Source organism: Lampetra fluviatilis, chromosome 64 (genome assembly GCF_964198595.1).
Source record: "Lampetra fluviatilis chromosome 64, kcLamFluv1.1, whole genome shotgun sequence".
Classification (NCBI taxonomy): domain Eukaryota; kingdom Metazoa; phylum Chordata; class Hyperoartia; order Petromyzontiformes; family Petromyzontidae; genus Lampetra; species Lampetra fluviatilis.
The window spans coordinates 6,613,401-6,630,881 of NC_136338.1; the positions used below are offsets into that span (position 1 = coordinate 6,613,401).

Genomic DNA, 17,481 nt, shown 5'->3' on the forward strand with positions numbered 1-17,481 from the left:
GCAACACGGGGAGAGAGACACGCAAACTCCAAATATAGAAAGTCTGTGGCAATGTTAATATAAAGGGAACCGGTTCCGATAGAAATCTATGGGCAAATGTTAAGAGATAGGGAACCGGTTCCGATAGAAAGTCTATGGGGCAATGTTAAGAGATAGGGAACCGGTTCCAATAGAAAGTCAATGGGGCAATGTTAAGAGATAAGGAACCGGTTCCCAAAGAAAGTCTATGGGACAATGTTAAGAGTTACGGAACCGGTTCCAATAGAAAGTCTATGGGGAAATGTTAAAAGATAGGGAACCGGTTCCCATAGAAAGTCTATGGGACAATGTTAAGAGTTAGGGAACCGGTTCCCATAGAAAGTTTATGGGGAAATGTTAAGAGATAGGGAACCGGTTCCCATAGAAAGTCTATGGGGCAATGTTAAGAGATAGGGAACCGGTTCCAATAGAACCAGGAATGTATTTCCTGAATAAACCCGTAGAGCTGGAAGACAGACATCACCAAAGCACTCCACAATCACAGATTTAGATAAAACCACAGCAACAATAATAGTGACAGCATTTACGATGTCAGAATGGCATTCACACTCACACGTGAGTGACTTTTTCAATGATAGACTCGGCGTCAATGAGGACCGAGAGGAGAGGGCGGAGATTGCGAGACGACACTGGGTGGTGGAACTCGCTTTGTCGAGAACCTCCGATTGCCACGGTTGGCGACGTAAAGTGCGAAAGAAGTTCAACGTCTCTGCTTTCGCCAACATACACTGACCAGAGTGGTGAAGTATGGTCAAATACCGCCACCCCCCCCCCTACCGCCTTACCGCCTGGATTCGCACAGATGTTGTACATCTACATCGCCCGATGGGACCTCTTAAAACTCGTGCATGTCCGACCTATGATCTCCTACAGTACTCACCCGGTATCTCTGACACGGCCATTATGAACCTGAGAGAGAGAGGCACAGACCCAGGGCTCGAACCCAGCATTTCAACAACGCCAGTTTCTTGTCTGTGCCTGTTCAATACATAGAAGCTGGGAAGCTTCATGATTAATTGTCATTCATTATTATTTGCGTACCCGGCACACCACATCCAGGATATCCCCCTCGCCATGCATCGCTGCTGGAGTTTAATTTAGTCACGGTGGGGCACCTACTCGAGTTATTGTTGCTGTTGTTGCTATTGTTGATGTTGCTATTGTTGACGTTGTTGATGTTGCTATTGTTGATGTTGTTTGCTGCGGGATTAAACCCACGACCTCCTGTATACCAGGCGAGGTAGTCAACATCTCCTAGCCACAGTGGTGCGTCCTGCATGCGGGCAGTCGTTGGAGGCCGCCATTTAGACATTCCCAGCCTGACTCTGGCGTAGCTACAAGTCTCCGTTATTCTTCCACTGGCCACGATTTATTTTCTCGGGCGATGACTTTGGTGGTGGAGATTCTTGTTTTTGTTATTTTTGTTGTTGTTGTTATCTTCCGCTCACAATGCTCATTCCGCGCTTATTTGCTCAGCGCTACGATCTTCACTCGTCACGTCAAATCATCGTCACCACCCATCATGATCATAGCATTCGAATGACAAGCAGAGCACGAATTGTATCGGGACGCTGCGCTGTCCAGGGTGCTGAAATCACTGAATAATCTCTCACGCCTTCAAAGCGATCGCGTTACTCAGAACGCTGTCGCTTTGTCTTCGTCACCAACTTCGTCCGAACCGCGTCACGTCGTGTGTGACGCTTGTAGAGACGGGGCCGCAGAAGCCGATATCATAGAGTTATCTCTGAGATCCATTGTTCGAAGTGCCCTGCGGTGCACACGAAAACGTCTTCTTCTTTTTGTCTGTGTGTGTGAGTCTATGGGTCTCTCTGTGACTCTATGTGTGAGTCTATGGCTCTCTGTGTGAGTTTATGGGTCGCTGTGTGATGAGTCAATGACTCTATGTGTGAGTCTATGGCTCTCTGTGTGAGTCTATGGGTCGCTGTGTGATGAATGTTAAAGCCCAGTCTTTCCCTGCAGACATCTGGGCAGTCTCATCAGCATTGGTTCAAGCGAAGCCTGACTCTTGCTGCTGATGAGACAGCGAATGTTGAAACCGGTCCAGGGCCTTTGCTCGTCTTGCATCAATGCACGCTGAAATTGTGCACTCGCAAAAGGCCGGCACGGCTGACGGGATGTGTAGAGAATGCGTTCATTATTATTGTGTCACGTGGAGAGATCGGTGTTCTCGACCCATCTATTTTTTGCGAGGCTCAGCGAAGTGGCTGTCATCCGCACAGCGCCGCCTGCAGCCCTTCGCTGGCTGAAGGCCTCCTCCCCCTCAGGCCACGTCGGGGGTTGGTGGTGAGATGTTGACCACCTCGCCTGGTCGTGGGTTCAATCCAGACCCTGACGATGCCTGCTGCTGTGTATTTGGAGTTTGCGTGGCTCTCTCTCATCATCATCACGGTGGCTAGGAGATGTTAACTACCTCGCCTGGTGTACAGGAGGTCGTGGGTTCGATCCCGACCCTGACGATGCCTGCTGCTGTATATTTGGAGTTTGCGTGTTTCTCTCTCTCCCCGTGGTTGCGTGGATTTTTCTCCGGATCCTTCCGTTTATTTCTCTCCACACTCGGAAACACGCGTTCATATTAGTTGTGTGGCCGCTATAATTCCCCACATCGTGATGTTGATGCTCATAAGTCAATTTTCGTCGAGATTCAAGGTCGCTTCTGTTACAGAGCTACATAGCTCGGTGGGTGCCTTTACCCGGTAAAAAAAAAAAAAATTATAAATCTTTTAAACTTTACTTCACCACGCTGGTCAGTGCGGGTTGGTGAAGGGAGCTGGGGGGTGGGGAGCTGGGAGGATCTGCGGTAGCCCGCTGAAGGTATAACTCGCCACTGATGTTTGACCGTGGCCTGGAATGCGTTGGTCGCCCATCCGAGGCTCGATTTATTGCAACTCGCCACTTTACGGGACGTCTGGCAAAAAAGCACACACACATTAGCAAGCTGCATCGTGTGGACAACATTCTCTGGCAACTTGTCGGGATGGAACCCACGACCTCCTGCATACCAGGCGAGGGAGACAACATCTCCTAGCCACCGTGATGATGATGAGAGAGAGAGAGACACGCAAACTCCAAATATACAGCAGCAGCAGGCATCGTCAGGATCGGGATCGAACCCACGACCACCTGTACACCAGGCGAGGGAGTTAACATCTGCGAGCCACCACGGCAAATCGCTACTCTACGGGACGTCCGGCAAAAAATTAAACCTTAACAGGCTGCAGCGTGTGGACATCTTCCTGGGGCCACGCGTCGTGACGAGGGAGGGGGGTGGGGGCACTGCAAGATTCGACTCCGTGTCCTGTGCGGTGCTCGCTGAGCTGCGTTGGCTACCGGTTACCGATCGACTTCGTTGTGAGGTCGCCCCCACCACTCCCTCCCCCCCCTAAGTTAAAAGCCTCGTCGTCATCGTCGTTGTCGTCGTCATCACCATAATCGTCTTCATCATTGTCATCATCGTCGTCATCGCCATCATCATTGTCGTCATCATCGTCATTGTCGTCATCATCGCCATCATCATCAACCATTGTCGACTATCATCGATCATCATCGACCATCATCATCACCGTCACCATCATCGTCTTCATCATTGTCATCATCGTCGTCGTCATCATCGTCATTGCCATCATCATCACCATCATCGTCTTCATCATCGATCATCATCAATCATCGTCGACCATCATCAATCATCATTAACCATCATCGATCATCGTTGATCATCATCAATCATCATCGATCATCATCGATCATCGTTGACCATCATCAATCATCATCATCGATCATCATTAACCATCATCGACCATCATCAACTATCATTGTCATCATCGTCGTCATCAATCTTCGTCGACCATCATCGACCATCACCATCGCCATCGTCCGTTCTGGGCGTGACGCGTCCTGCCCCCAACCCCCACTCACTCCCCGTCACGTCTTGGACGATGTCACCACATCTCTCAGGGTGCGTGCTCCCTTAACCCTCGCCCTCCTCTCATTGTGCATCTCTCCATTCATCCATTCATCCATTCATCATCAGGTTCTACTTACTACTGGATGAAAAGCAATACGATGATGGTGATATCATATTGGCGCCGGACGTAGCAGCTGTCGAGATCAAACTCCCTGCCCTCGGCAGCCTCAGGCAGAGCAACGAGAAATCCCCTGGAGCGTGCGAGCGCGCCTAACCTCCCGCCGTCCAATTAACGCCTCCCCATCCCACAGTTCCATTTAATTACGAAGATGATCCGTAGCCTCTCGCTAATTTTCTATTATTAGCCCCGTCTGTTGCTATCTCTGGAATAGCCTCGTGCCATCGTCTCTGTCCTCGCCCCTTCTCCCCCCCCCACGTTAGTTGGATAGAGCTAAATTGACTGAGAGATGTTTTGACCTGTGGTGCTATCTGATCGTTGGTGCCTTCCCCGTGCGAGCCAGGGGTCATGGGGCCTGGTTGCCATGTGGATCTTGTACACTGCTGTAAAGTTTGTGCGCCGTGGTGGTGAAGTTTGTGCACGGCAGGAGCCACGGTTAGATACTGAGAGAGCCTCCGTCACCTCGACGATTGCACGCGCGCGCGGTGCACGTGCGATTTGCACGAAACAAAGTGATGATTAACTCGAGAAAATTAACCTGAGGTGAGCTCGCCATCGAACAAAGGCGGTGGTCACCGCATCATCGTCAGATGCGCCGCTTCTGTGCCCGTCTGGAACGCTCTTCCCTTCCGATATTAGGAAGCCCACTGGGAGCTGCGCTGCACTTTTAAATCATCGTCTACATTGAGAAACTCGTTTCTTTAGAACTGATGCTTGTTGTGTTTAGTTTGTTGTCCTTCCCCGGCACCTGCGATTAGCTCTGGTTGGCTACGGTAGGGTGCGAAAGAAGTTGGGCGTATTCTTGGTTCTTTCGGTGAAGTCACGTAGAAGGGAAATAATAAAATAATAAATATAAAACAATACAAATTCTCATGACGTTTCGATTGCAACACAAGCAATCATCATCAGGTGTGAAAACCACGGCGATTAGCAGCAGAGACAAAGGGGAGACAAAGGCGGCCGGGCGTGGTGCCTGCCCTCCCACCCCCCCGTCGTGCGCTATTCCGGCCTCCATAGGCGCTGCTGCTGCTGCTGCTGCTGTTAATCGCTAACAGCAACTTGCCCCAACAGTCTGTTACAGGCTACACGTGCTGGGGGGGGGACATGGCTGAGGGGGGGGGGGGGGTTGCAGGGTCGATGGGGAGGGGGGGTAGTGTAAAGCCACCTAAATCTGGCCCTGGGGGGTAGGGGCTAGGGGAGAAGGGGGGGTCGGTGATGGTGGAAGCGATTATCTTGGTCCCGACTCTGCGTTCCGGCCAGCGTTTGGCATTCTCCGATATCGTTTACCACGTGACATTTCGGAGGGCATCGCAACATTCTTGAACCTGATACGACCAGAAAAAAGGGGGGGGGGGGGCTTGGTGGGCTGGGGTGGGTGGGTGGGGTGGGTGGGGTGGGTGGGTGGATTTGGTGGGTGGATTGGGTGGATTAATTAGTGGGATGGGTGGGTTCAGGTGGGTTGGAGTGGGTGGGATTTGGTGGACAGGTGGTTGAGTGAGTGAGTGAGTGGGGTGGGTGGGTGGTTGAGTGAGTGAGTGGGGTGGGTGGTTGAGTGAGTGGGGTGGGTGGGTGGTTGAGTGATTGAGTGAGTGGGGTGGGTGGGTGGTTGAGTGAGTGAGTGGGGTGGGTGGTTGGGTGAGGTGGGTGGGTGGTTGAGTGAGTGAGTGAGGTGGGTGGTTGAGTGAGTGAGTGGGGTGGGTGGGTGGTTGAGTGAGTGGGGTGGGTGGGTGGTTGAGTTAGTGAGTGAGTGAGTGAGTGGGGTGGGTGGGTGGTTGAGTGAGTGAGTGGGATGGGTGGGTGGTTGAGTGAGTGAGTGGGGTGGGTGGTTGGGTGAGGTGGGTGGGTGGTTGAGTGAGTGAGGTGGGTGGGTGGTTGAGGTGGGTGGGTGGTTGAGTGAGTGAGGTGGGTGGGTGGTTGAGTGAGTGAGTGGGGTGGGTGGTTGAGTGAGTGAGTGGGGTGGGTGGGTGGGTGGTTGAGTGAGTGAGTTCGGTGGGTGGTTGAGTGAGTGAGTGGGGTGGGTGGTTGAGTGAGTGAGTGGAGTTGGTGGGTGGTTGAGTGAGTGAGTGAGTGGGGTGGCTGGTTGAGTGAGTGAGTGGGGTGGATGGTTGAGTGAGTGAGTGGGGTGGCTGGGTGGCTGGGTGGGTGTTTGAGTGAGTGGGGTGGGTGGTTGAGTGAGTGAGTGAGGTGGGTGGGTGGTTGAGTGAGTGAGTGAGTGGGGTGGGTGGTTGAGTGAGTGAGTGGGGTGGGTGGTTGAGTGAGTGAGTGGGGTGGGTGGGTGGTTGAGTGCGGTGGGTGGTTGAGTGAGTGAGTGAGTGAGTGGGGTGGGTGGTTGAGTGAGTGAGTGGAGTTGGTGGGTGGTTGAGTGAGTGAGTGGGGTGGGTGGTTGAGTGAGTGAGTGAGGTGGGTGGTTGAGTGAGTGAGTGGGGTGGCTGGGTGGGTGGTTTAGTGAGTGGGGTGGGTGGTTGAGTGAGTGAGGTGGGTGGGTGGTTGAGTGAGTGAGTGGGGTGGGTGGTTGAGTGAGTGAGTGGGGTGGGTGGTTGAGTGAGTGAGTGGAGTTGGTGGGTGGTTGAGTGAGTGCGTGGGGTGGGGTGGGTGGTTGAGTGAGTGAGTGAGTGGGGTGGGTGGTTGAGTGAGTGAGTGGGGTGGGTGGTTGAGTGAGTGAGTGGAGTTGGTGGGTGGTTGAGTGAGTGGGGTGGGTGATTGAGTGAGTGAGTGGAGTTGGTGGGTGGTTGAGTGAGTGGGGTGGGTGGTTGAGTGAGTGAGTGGGGTGGGTGGTTGAGTGAGTGAGTGGAGTTGGTGGGTGGTTGAGTGAGTGAGTGGGGTGGGTGGTTGAGTGAGTGGGGTGGGTGGGTGGTTGAGTGAGTGAGTGGGGTGGGTGGGTGGTTGAGCGAGTGAGTGGGGTGGGTGGTTGAGTGAGTGAGTGGGGTGGGTGGTTGAGTGAGTGAGTGGAGTTGGTGGGTGGTTGAGTGAGTGGGGTGGGTGGTTGAGTGAGTGAGTGCGGTGGGTGGTTGAGTGAGTGAGTGGAGTTGGTGGGTGGTTGAGTGAGTGGGGTGGGTGGTTGAGTGAGTGAGTGGGGTGGGTGATTGAGTGAGTGAGTGGGGTGGGTGGTTGAGTGAGTGAGTGGGGTGGGTGGTTGAGTGAGTGAGTGGGGTGGGTGGTTGAGTGAGTGGGGTGGGTGGGTGGTTGAGTGAGTGAGTGGGGTGGGTGGGTGGTTGAGTGAGTGAGTGGGGTGGGTGGTTGAGTGAGTGAGTGGGGTGGGTGGTTGAGTGAGTGAGTGAGTGGAGTTGGTGGGTGGTTGAGTGAGTGAGTGAGTGGGGTGGGTGGTTGAGTGAGTGAGTGGGGTGTGGTGGTTGAGTGAGTGAGTGGGGTGGGTGGTTAAGTGAGTGAGTGGAGTTGGTGGGTGGTTGAGTGAGTGAGTGGGGTGGGTGGTTGAGTGAGTGAGTTGGTGGGTGGTTGAGTGAGTGAGTGAGGTGGGTGGGTGGTTGAGTGAGTGAGTGGGGTGGGTGGTTGAGTGAGTGAGGTGGGTGGGTGGTTGAGCGAGTGAGTGGGGTGGGTGGTTGAGTGAGTGAGTGGGTTGGGTGGTTGAGTGAGTGAGTGGGGTGGGTGGTTGAGTGAGTGAGTGGAGTTGGTGGGTGGTTGAGTGAGTGGGGTGGGTGGTTGAGTGAGTGAGTGGGGTGGGTGGTTGAGTGAGTGAGTGAGTGGGGTGGGTGGTTGAGTGAGTGAGTGGGGTGGGTGGTTGAGTGAGTGAGTGGGGTGGGTGGTTGAGTGAGTGAGTGGGGTGGGTGGTTGAGTGAGTGGGGTGGGTGGGTGGTTGAGTGAGTGAGGGGGGTGGGTGGGTGGTTGAGTGAGTGAGTGGGGTGGGTGGTTGAGTGAGTGAGTGAGGTGGGTGGTTGAGTGAGTGGGGTGGGTGGGTGGTTGAGTGAGTGAGTGGGGTGGGTGGGTGGTTGAGTGAGTGAGTGGGGTGGGTGGTTGAGTGAGTGAGTGGGGTGGGTGGTTGAGTGAGTGAGTGAGTGGAGTTGGTGGGTGGTTGAGTGAGTGAGTGAGTGGGGTGGGTGGTTGAGTGAGTGAGTGGGGTGTGGTGGTTGAGTGAGTGAGTGGGGTGGGTGGTTAAGTGAGTGAGTGGAGTTGGTGGGTGGTTGAGTGAGTGAGTGGGGTGGGTGGTTGAGTGAGTGAGTTGGTGGGTGGTTGAGTGAGTGAGTGAGGTGGGTGGGTGGTTGAGTGAGTGAGTGGGGTGGGTGGTTGAGTGAGTGAGGTGGGTGGGTGGTTGAGCGAGTGAGTGGGGTGGGTGGTTGAGTGAGTGAGTGGGTTGGGTGGTTGAGTGAGTGAGTGGGGTGGGTGGTTGAGTGAGTGAGTGGAGTTGGTGGGTGGTTGAGTGAGTGGGGTGGGTGGTTGAGTGAGTGAGTGGGGTGGGTGGTTGAGTGAGTGAGTGAGTGGGGTGGGTGGTTGAGTGAGTGAGTGGGGTGGGTGGTTGAGTGAGTGAGTGGGGTGGGTGGTTGAGTGAGTGAGTGGGGTGGGTGGTTGAGTGAGTGGGGTGGGTGGGTGGTTGAGTGAGTGAGGGGGGTGGGTGGGTGGTTGAGTGAGTGAGTGGGGTGGGTGGTTGAGTGAGTGAGTGAGTGGAGTTGGTGGGTGGTTGAGTGAGTGGGGTGGGTGGTTGAGTGAGTGAGTGGGGTGGGTGGTTGAGTGAGTGTGTGGAGTTGGTGGGTGGTTGAGTGAGTGAGTGGGGTGGGTGGTTGAGTGAGTGAGTTGGTGGGTGGTTGAGTGAGTGAGTGGGGTGGGTGGGTGGTTGAGTGAGTGAGGTGGGTGGGTGGTTGAGTGAGTGAGTGGGGTGGGTGGTTGAGTGAGTGAGGTGGGTGGGTGGTTGAGTGAGTGAGTGGGGTGGGTGGTTGAGTGAGTGAGGTGGGTGGGTGGTTGAGTGAGTGAGTGGAGTTGGTGGGTGGTTGAGTGAGTGGGGTGGTTGAGTGAGTGAGTGAGTGGAGTTGGTGGGTGGTTGAGTGAGTGGGGTGGTTGAGTGAGTGAGTGAGTGGGGTGGGTGGGTGGTTGAGTGAGTGAGGTGGGTGGGTGGTTGAGTGAGTGAGTGGGGTGGGTGGTTGAGTGAGTGAGGTGGGTGGGTGGTTGAGTGAGTGAGTGGGGTGGGTGGTTGAGTGAGTGAGTTGGTGGGTGGTTGAGTGAGTGAATGAGGTGGGTGGGTGGTTGAGTGAGTGAGTGGGGTGGATGGTTGAGTGAGTGAGGTGGGTGGGTGGTTGAGCGAGTGAGTGGGGTGGGTGGTTGAGTGAGTGAGTGGGGTGGGTGGTTGAGTGAGTGAGTGGGGTGGGTGGTTGAGTGAGTGAGTGGAGTTGGTGGGTGGTTGAGTGAGTGGGGTGGGTGGTTGAGTGAGTGAGTGGGGTGGGTGGTTGAGTGAGTGAGTGGGGTGGGTGGTTGAGTGAGTGAGTGGGGTGGGTGGTTGAGTGAGTGAGTGGGGTGGGTGGTTGAGTGAGTGGGGTGGGTGGATGGTTGAGTGAGTGAGTGGGGTGGGTGGTTGAGTGAGTGAGTGGGGTGGGTGGTTGAGTGAGTGAGTGGGGTGGGTGGTTGAGTGAGTGAGTGAGTGGAGTTGGTGGGTGGTTGAGTGAGTGGGGTGGGTGGTTGAGTGAGTGAGTGGGGTGGGTGGTTGAGTGAGTGAGTGGAGTTGGTGGGTGGTTGAGTGAGTGGGGTGGGTGGTTGAGTGAGTGAGTTGGTGGGTGGTTGAGTGAGTGAGTGGGGTGGGTGGGTGGTTGAGTGAGTGAGGTGGGTGGGTGGTTGAGTGAGTGAGTGGGGTGGGTGGTTGAGTGAGTGAGGTGGGTGGGTGGTTGAGTGAGTGAGTGGGGTGGATGGTTGAGTGAGGTGGGTGGTTGAGTGAGTGAGTGGAGTTGGTGGGTGGTTGAGTGAGTGGGGTGGTTGAGTGAGTGAGTGAGTGGAGTTGGTGGGTGGTTGAGTGAGTGGGGTGGTTGAGTGAGTGAGTGAGTGGGGTGGGTGGGTGGTTGAGTGAGTGAGGTGGGTGGGTGGTTGAGTGAGTGAGTGGGGTGGGTGGTTGAGTGAGTGAGGTGGGTGGGTGGTTGAGTGAGTGAGTGGGGTGGGTGGTTGAGTGAGTGAGGTGGGTGGGTGGTTGAGTGAGTGAGTGGAGTTGGTGGGTGGTTGAGTGAGTGGGGTGGTTGAGTGAGTGAGTGAGTGGAGTTGGTGGGTGGTTAGGGCATGGCAGTTCGTCATCCCGGCTAAGGGTTGTGGGGTCAGATCTCGGCCACCACCATCACCACCCCACCCACCGACCCACCGACCCACCACCGGTGATTAACAGCCTCCCGGTTGGCTGCTGCGGCTTTCGAGGTGGTTGCAGTTGGTGGCGGTGGTCGGTGGTGGTGGAAAGAGCGCGCGATGGATCCCCCCAGGATTAAGTTTCGCGTTTTCTGGATCGTGCCCAAAACGCTCCCGCGCCCTCGTACCCGGGAGCGTCGCCTTTTAAAGACGGGGCCAGGCGCGGCCCCCCCCCTCCCCCCACCATGGGACTCGTTTAGCACCAGCGGACCGCCGCGCTGGGCCGTTTGGCGCTGTTAGCGAGCGCCTATTAAGGTGCGCCGTGGTGGGTAAAGCGACGTCGCGGGTGTGGGTGGGTGGATTGGTTGATTGGGTGAACGATTGCAATGGGGGTTGGCGGCGGTACAGATAACGCGATCGGTATGAGCCTCTATGCTTGGTATGGACCTCTGTGATCGGTATGCGCCTCTGCGATGGTATGAACCGCTACGATTGCGTCGTGTGTCGAGTGCGTTCAGCTGGCGAAGGACGAAGATCAGAATCAGAATATTTATTTAGACCTGTCCACAAAGCGGTACTGATTTTTATCGACCCCAGAGCGATGATGATGGGCTGGATTCACCTCGCCTAACCAGGATTCGAACTCTCACCAAATCGAGTGATCCTGATCAGAATATTTTAGACTATTGTCATACTGGAGGCGGAATCCGATGAGCTCCAAAGCTCTTTCATTCACGGATGTCCAGCAAAGGGGTGTCAGAACGTGACAACAACTAACACGAAATACAAAAACACGTTCGGAGTTGCAAAGTTACGGAGACGTAAAACAATTCACTTACAGAAAATCTTTAAAAATGAAACAAAGCGATGCTTTGCTATCATCTCACCAGTTAAAGGCCCCACAGAGCTACGCAGCGTCTCCATTCAGAAGCGACTACCTGCCCATCACAGACGATAACAGCTCAAACGAAGTGTGCCTGATCATGTGAAGATAAAGGCGCAGCCCTGCAATTTACAGCTCGCGTAACACACGTTTATATTGGTTCTCTGGTGATTCGTTTTATACGTACACTGTATGACGAATAATGGTAATAATAATATGTTTTACCTTTTCTGGCAATAAAACCGGTGTTAAGATGTCCAAACACCAAATAGAAAGTTGTCTCCGGTGTAGGGAGATCAGTTTAAAAGGCAAGACATATATAATCAGAGCATGTTGTGTTTGCATGTTCACCGCAAGTACTATGTGTGCTTAACACAAACTTGATTCCTTGCTAACGGTATTATCTATTTGATCATCTTAACACACCTCCTATTTGCCAGAAATAATAAACACCGATTCTAATTAGTCATACTTTGATGCTGGCAAAAATGTATCCCATGGTACGTACAATGTAGTTCGTGGGCAATGCATCTCACAATCGTTGACAAGGAGGGGACATCGCAAGAAAAGCGGCAAAGAGCCCGGCGGCTACCAACATTTGCTCTGCAGTCCCTTACTTATTAAGGTGTTTTCAGCCAACTCGTGTAGTGGGTTATTAGTGTTGTAGTTGTTGTTATATGATTAGTGTTATAACGTGTGGGAGAGAAACTGGAAGCTATCGAAGTAAGACACAAATTTTATTTTGTTTTTATTTTACCATCTCAGTGTCTCTGACACGGCCATTACGAACCACCCTAAGGGACACACGAAACAAAGAGAAAGACAAAGATCCCCGTATAGCATTAACATACTGTAGGGGCAAGTGCAGTTAGCGAGCAGCTATGAAGTCCGGCGCGGCACACGAGGGGGTGGGTGGCCAGCACCACGCCCCACCGCCTTTGTCTCACCAGTGGAGATGTTTACTGCACACTGCACTCGGTACTCATTGGAGGTTGAGTCGACCTAGGCGAGGCCCGGGACTGGTTCAGAAAAGTGGCACTGGCACTGGTGTTGACTATAAGGGACACACACGCAGACACCCAGACCCAGGGCTTAGACCCAGCATCTCAGTGTCTCTGACGTGGCCATTATGAACTCCCCAATGACCACACACGCAGACACCCAGACCCAGGGCTTAGACCCAACATCTCAGTGTCTCTGACGTGGCCGTTATGAACTCCCTAATGGCCACACACACAGACACCCAGACCCAGGGCTTAGACCCAACATCTCAGTGTCTCTGACATGGCCATTATGAACTCCCTAATGGACACACAGACAGACACCCAGACCCAGGGCTTAGACCCAGCATCTCAGTGTCTCTGACATGGCCATTATGAACTCCCTAATGGACACACACGCAGACACCCAGACTCAGGGCTTAGACCCAAGATCTCAGTGTCTCTGACATGGCCATTATGAACCCACTGAGGGATACTAAAACGTCTGAACTATTTTTTATTTTGTCAGGGAAGTCCCTATTGAGCTGTGTAGTAGCTAGTTTTCAAATGCTAACCCTGCCTATCACAAATGATAGCCTCAACGAAGACGGCTTATCGTCATCATCATCCTCGTGTGTTAATTTAAAGCAGTAGCCAAATTCCCCCTAAACGCGTGATCATATTGATTCTAAATGTGGAAGGGGAAAATACCGGAAGTGCCAGAGAAAATCCCACGCGACCACGGAGTGAGATAGAGAGAGACACGCAAACTCCAAATATACAACAGCAGGCATCGTCAGGGTGGGAATTGAACCCACGACCTCCTGTATACCAGGCGAGGTAGTTAACATCTCCTAGCCACCGTGGCACCCATCATACCGCATCCTCCTGGCAGAGTCTGGCAGAGCCAGGCGAATTACGTCATCTGCCTCGACGCCCACGGGAGAGGAGTTTGGCAAAGTCTCCGTGTGACCCACCACCGCTCTCGCTGCTGCTCTCGCTGCTGCTGATGCGTCCGCGGTGCTGCACGGATTACACGGGCAGCCGCGGCAGGAGCCTGGCTGCTCGCCAGAGGGAGCTCTGGATAATCCATCTGGGGCATTCGTTGGCAATCCACCCGGAGATGATGATGATGCACCACCACCAACCACCACAACCACCACCAGAAAGCTACACCCAAACAATCAATCACCGGGACGGACTCAGCCCCGTGACATCCGACAGACGCACCCAGCACAACTCAAAGACAATGCACCATCAGAGTATGAGAGCTTTTGGCGTCATCTGGTCCAACCCATGTGAGACTAGGCTCTAAGGAAAGCTGTCTCGGGTGTGGACCAATAAACTTCAAGGACAGTGCATACATTATCAGAGTTATGTTTTTTGTTTGCATTATGACTGCAGGTATTGTGGTCTATGCAAACATGACTCCTCGTAAAAAAGGTGTCAGTTTTGTTGCCAGATAAAAGGGTAAAAAAACAATTATCAACTCTTTGGTTCTTTCGGTAAAGTCACGTGACTTTACCGAAAGAACCAAAGAGTAATTCCTGCAGCCACGAAAGCTCCAAATCAAGTTTAAAATAATAACATCTACCAGTAGATGGCGCTAGTGCTGGGTGCGTCTGTCGGATGTCACGGGGTTCAGTCCGTCCCGGTGATTGGTTGTTTGGGGTGTAGCTTTCTGGTGGTGGTTGTGGTGGTTGGTGGTGGTGCATCATCATCATCTCCGGGTGGATTGCCAACGAATGCCCCAGATGGATTATCCAGAGCTCCCTCTGGCGAGCAGCCAGGCTCCTGCCGCGGCTGCCCGTGTAATCCGTGCAGCACCGCGGACGCATCAGCAGCAGCGACAGCAGCAGCGAGAGCGGTGGTGGGTCACACGGAGACTTTGCCAAACTCCTCTCCCGTGGGCGTCGAGGCCAGATGACGTAATTCGCCTGGCTCTGCCAGACTCTGCCAGGAGGATGCGGTAGAGTACAGCAAAGTATGAACTGATATTATCTGCCCCTTCTGTATGATGGGTGCCACGGTGGCTAGGAGATGTTAACTACCTCGCCTGGTATACAGGAGGTCGTGGGTTCAATTCCCACCCTGACGATGCCTGCTGTTGTATATTTGGAGTTTGCGTGTCTCTCTCTATCTCACTCCGTGGTCGCGTGGGATTTTCTCCGGCTCTTCCGGTATTTTCCCCTTCCACATTTAGAATCAACATGATCACGCGTTTAGGGGGAATTTGGCTACTGCTTTAAATTTACACACGAGGATGATGATGATGATAAGCCGTCTTCGTTGAGGCTATCATTTGTGATAGGCAGGGTTAGCATTTGAAAACTAGCTACTACACAGCTCAATAGGGACTTCCCTGGCAAAATACAAATAGTTCAGACGTGTTAGTATCCCTCAGTGGGTTCATAATGGCCATGTCAGAGACACTGAGATGTTGGGTCTCCCTTGCACACACGCGGGGGTACGATACGAAGGGAGAGTTCGAGGCTTTAGGCCTAGCTGTAGGCTTTAGGGCGCTGTGAGTTAAATTTTAATTTAAAAGTTTTAATTAAAAGCTATCTCAGGGAATGTTACACTTGTTTAGCCAGGAAAGCCTCATTAATGAAAATGTTTTAATTAAAAGCTATCTGGGGAATTATAAGGGAATGTTACACTTGTTTAGCCAGGAAAGCGTCACTGAGTCTAAAGGTTTTTGTAGGGTCATGCCAAGTGTTTGCAGTAGGGGGCGATGTTGCTACACGGACGGATGAACGGACGGACGGACAATATAATCTGTTGTAGGCTGGTCCACTTCGTTCCTACCAGTATAAACAACACGTAACGACATTACGTTATGCAGGAACGCGTAAAAAATTAGCTATTTTAAAATAACGGTGATGTCGTGATAATCCGGAGTTTTTAAAAACTTGGCATCCTCTTCCCACCCCCCCCCCCCCAAGCCGCTGGATAATCGATGGTGATCGATGATGATCTATGAGTATCGATAGTGATTGATGATGAAGGATGGTAATCAATGGTAACCGATTTTTATCGATGGTGATCGGTGATGATCGATGGTGATCGATAATATAATCGATGATGATCGATGACCTTCTGTCACTCCGTGTCCAACCCCTCCACCCGCAGCTGCGCCACCCCCAGCCCCTCCTCCTGCTGCAGCTCCTCCTGCTGCAGAGGCACCTGCCCTGGAGCGCACAGACACCCCTGGTGAGCTTACAGCAGCCACTCACTCACTCACCACTCACTCACCACTCACTCACCACTCACTCACTCACCACTCACTCACCACTCACTCACCACTCACTCACTCACCACTCACTCACCACTCACTCACTACTCACCACTCACTCACCACTCACTCACTCACCACTCACTCACCATTCACTCACTCACCACTCACTCACCACTCACTCACCACTCACTCACTCACCACTCACTCACCACTCACTCACCAACCACTCACTCACCACTCACTCACTACTCACTCACCACTCACTCACCACTCACTCACTCACTCACCACTCACTCACCACTCACTCACTCACCACTCACTCACTCACCACTCACTCACCACTCACTCACTCACCACTCACTCACCACTCACTCACCATTCACTCACCACTCACTCACCACCCACTCACTCACTCACTCACCACTCACTCACCACTCACTCACCACTCACCACTCACTCACCACTCACTCACTCACCACTCACTCACCACTCACGCACCATTCACTCACCATTCACTCATTCACTCACCACTCACTCACCACTCACCACTCACTCACCATTCACTCACCACTCACTCACCACTCACTCACTCACCACTCACTCACCACTCACTCACTCACCACTCACTCACCACTCACTCACCATTCACTCACCATTCACTCACTCACTCACCACTCACGCACCACTCACTCACTCACCACTCACTCACCACTCACTCACTCACCACTCACTCACCACTCACTCACCATTCACTCACCACTCACCACTCACTCACCACTCACGCACCACTCACTCACTCACCACTCACTCACCACTCACTCACTCACCACTCACTCACCACTCACTCACTACTCACTCACCACTCACTCACCACTCACTCACTCACCACTCACTCACCACTCACTCACCACTCACTCACTACTCACTCACCACTCACTCACCACTCACTCACTCACCACTCACTCACCATTCACTCACTCACCACTCACTCATCACTCACTCACTCACTCACCACTCACTCACCACTCACTCACTCACCAGTCACTCACTCACCACTCACTCACTCACTCACCACTCACTCACCACTCACTCACTCACCACTCACTCACCACTCACTCACTCACCACTCACTCACCACTCACTCACCACTCACCACTCACTCACCACTCACTCACTCACCACTCACTCACTCATTCACCACTCACTCACCACTCACTCACTCACCATTCACTCACCACTCACTCACCACTCACCACTCACTCACCACTCACTCACTCACCACTCACTCACTCACCACTCACTCACCACTCACTCACTCACCACTCACCACTCACTCACCACTCACTCACTCACTCACCACTCACTCACCACTCACTCACTCACCACTCACTCACCACTCACTCACTCACTCACCACTCACTCACCACTCACTCACCACTCACTCACCACTCACCATTCACTCACCACTCACTCACCACTCACTCACCACTCACTCACCACTCACTCACTCACCACTCACTCACCACTCACTCACTCACCACTCACTCACCACTCACTCACTCACCACTCACTCACCACTCACTCACCACTCACTCACCACTCACTCACTCACCACTCACTCACCACTCACTCACTCACTCACCACTCACTCACTCACCACTCACTCACCATTCACTCACTCACCACTCACTCACCACTCACTCACTCACCACTCACTCACTCACTCACCACTCACTCACCATTCACTCACTGACCTCTCACTCACCACTCACGCACCATTCACTCACCATTCAGTCACTCACCACTCACTCACCACTCACTCACTCACCACTCACTCACTCACCCACCCACCACTCACACACTCACCCACTCACCCACTCACTCACCACTCACTCACCATTCACTCACCACTCAGTCACTCACTCACTCACTCACCCACTCACTCACCACTCACTCACCACTCACTCACTCACCATT

At 53.2% G+C, this 17,481-nt stretch overlaps 1 long non-coding RNA gene across 1 annotated transcript in view; it reads left to right on the forward strand.

The window, feature by feature from the left end:
* Positions 1-15,474, forward strand: part of LOC144951978 (uncharacterized) — a 32,452-nt gene extending 16,978 nt beyond the window's left edge. Inside the window, exon 3 of the long non-coding RNA XR_013640558.1 lies at positions 15,399-15,474. This is a non-coding gene — a long non-coding RNA (uncharacterized LOC144951978). The remainder of the gene's footprint in view (positions 1-15,398) is intronic.
* Positions 15,475-17,481: the final 2,007 nt, after the last annotated feature.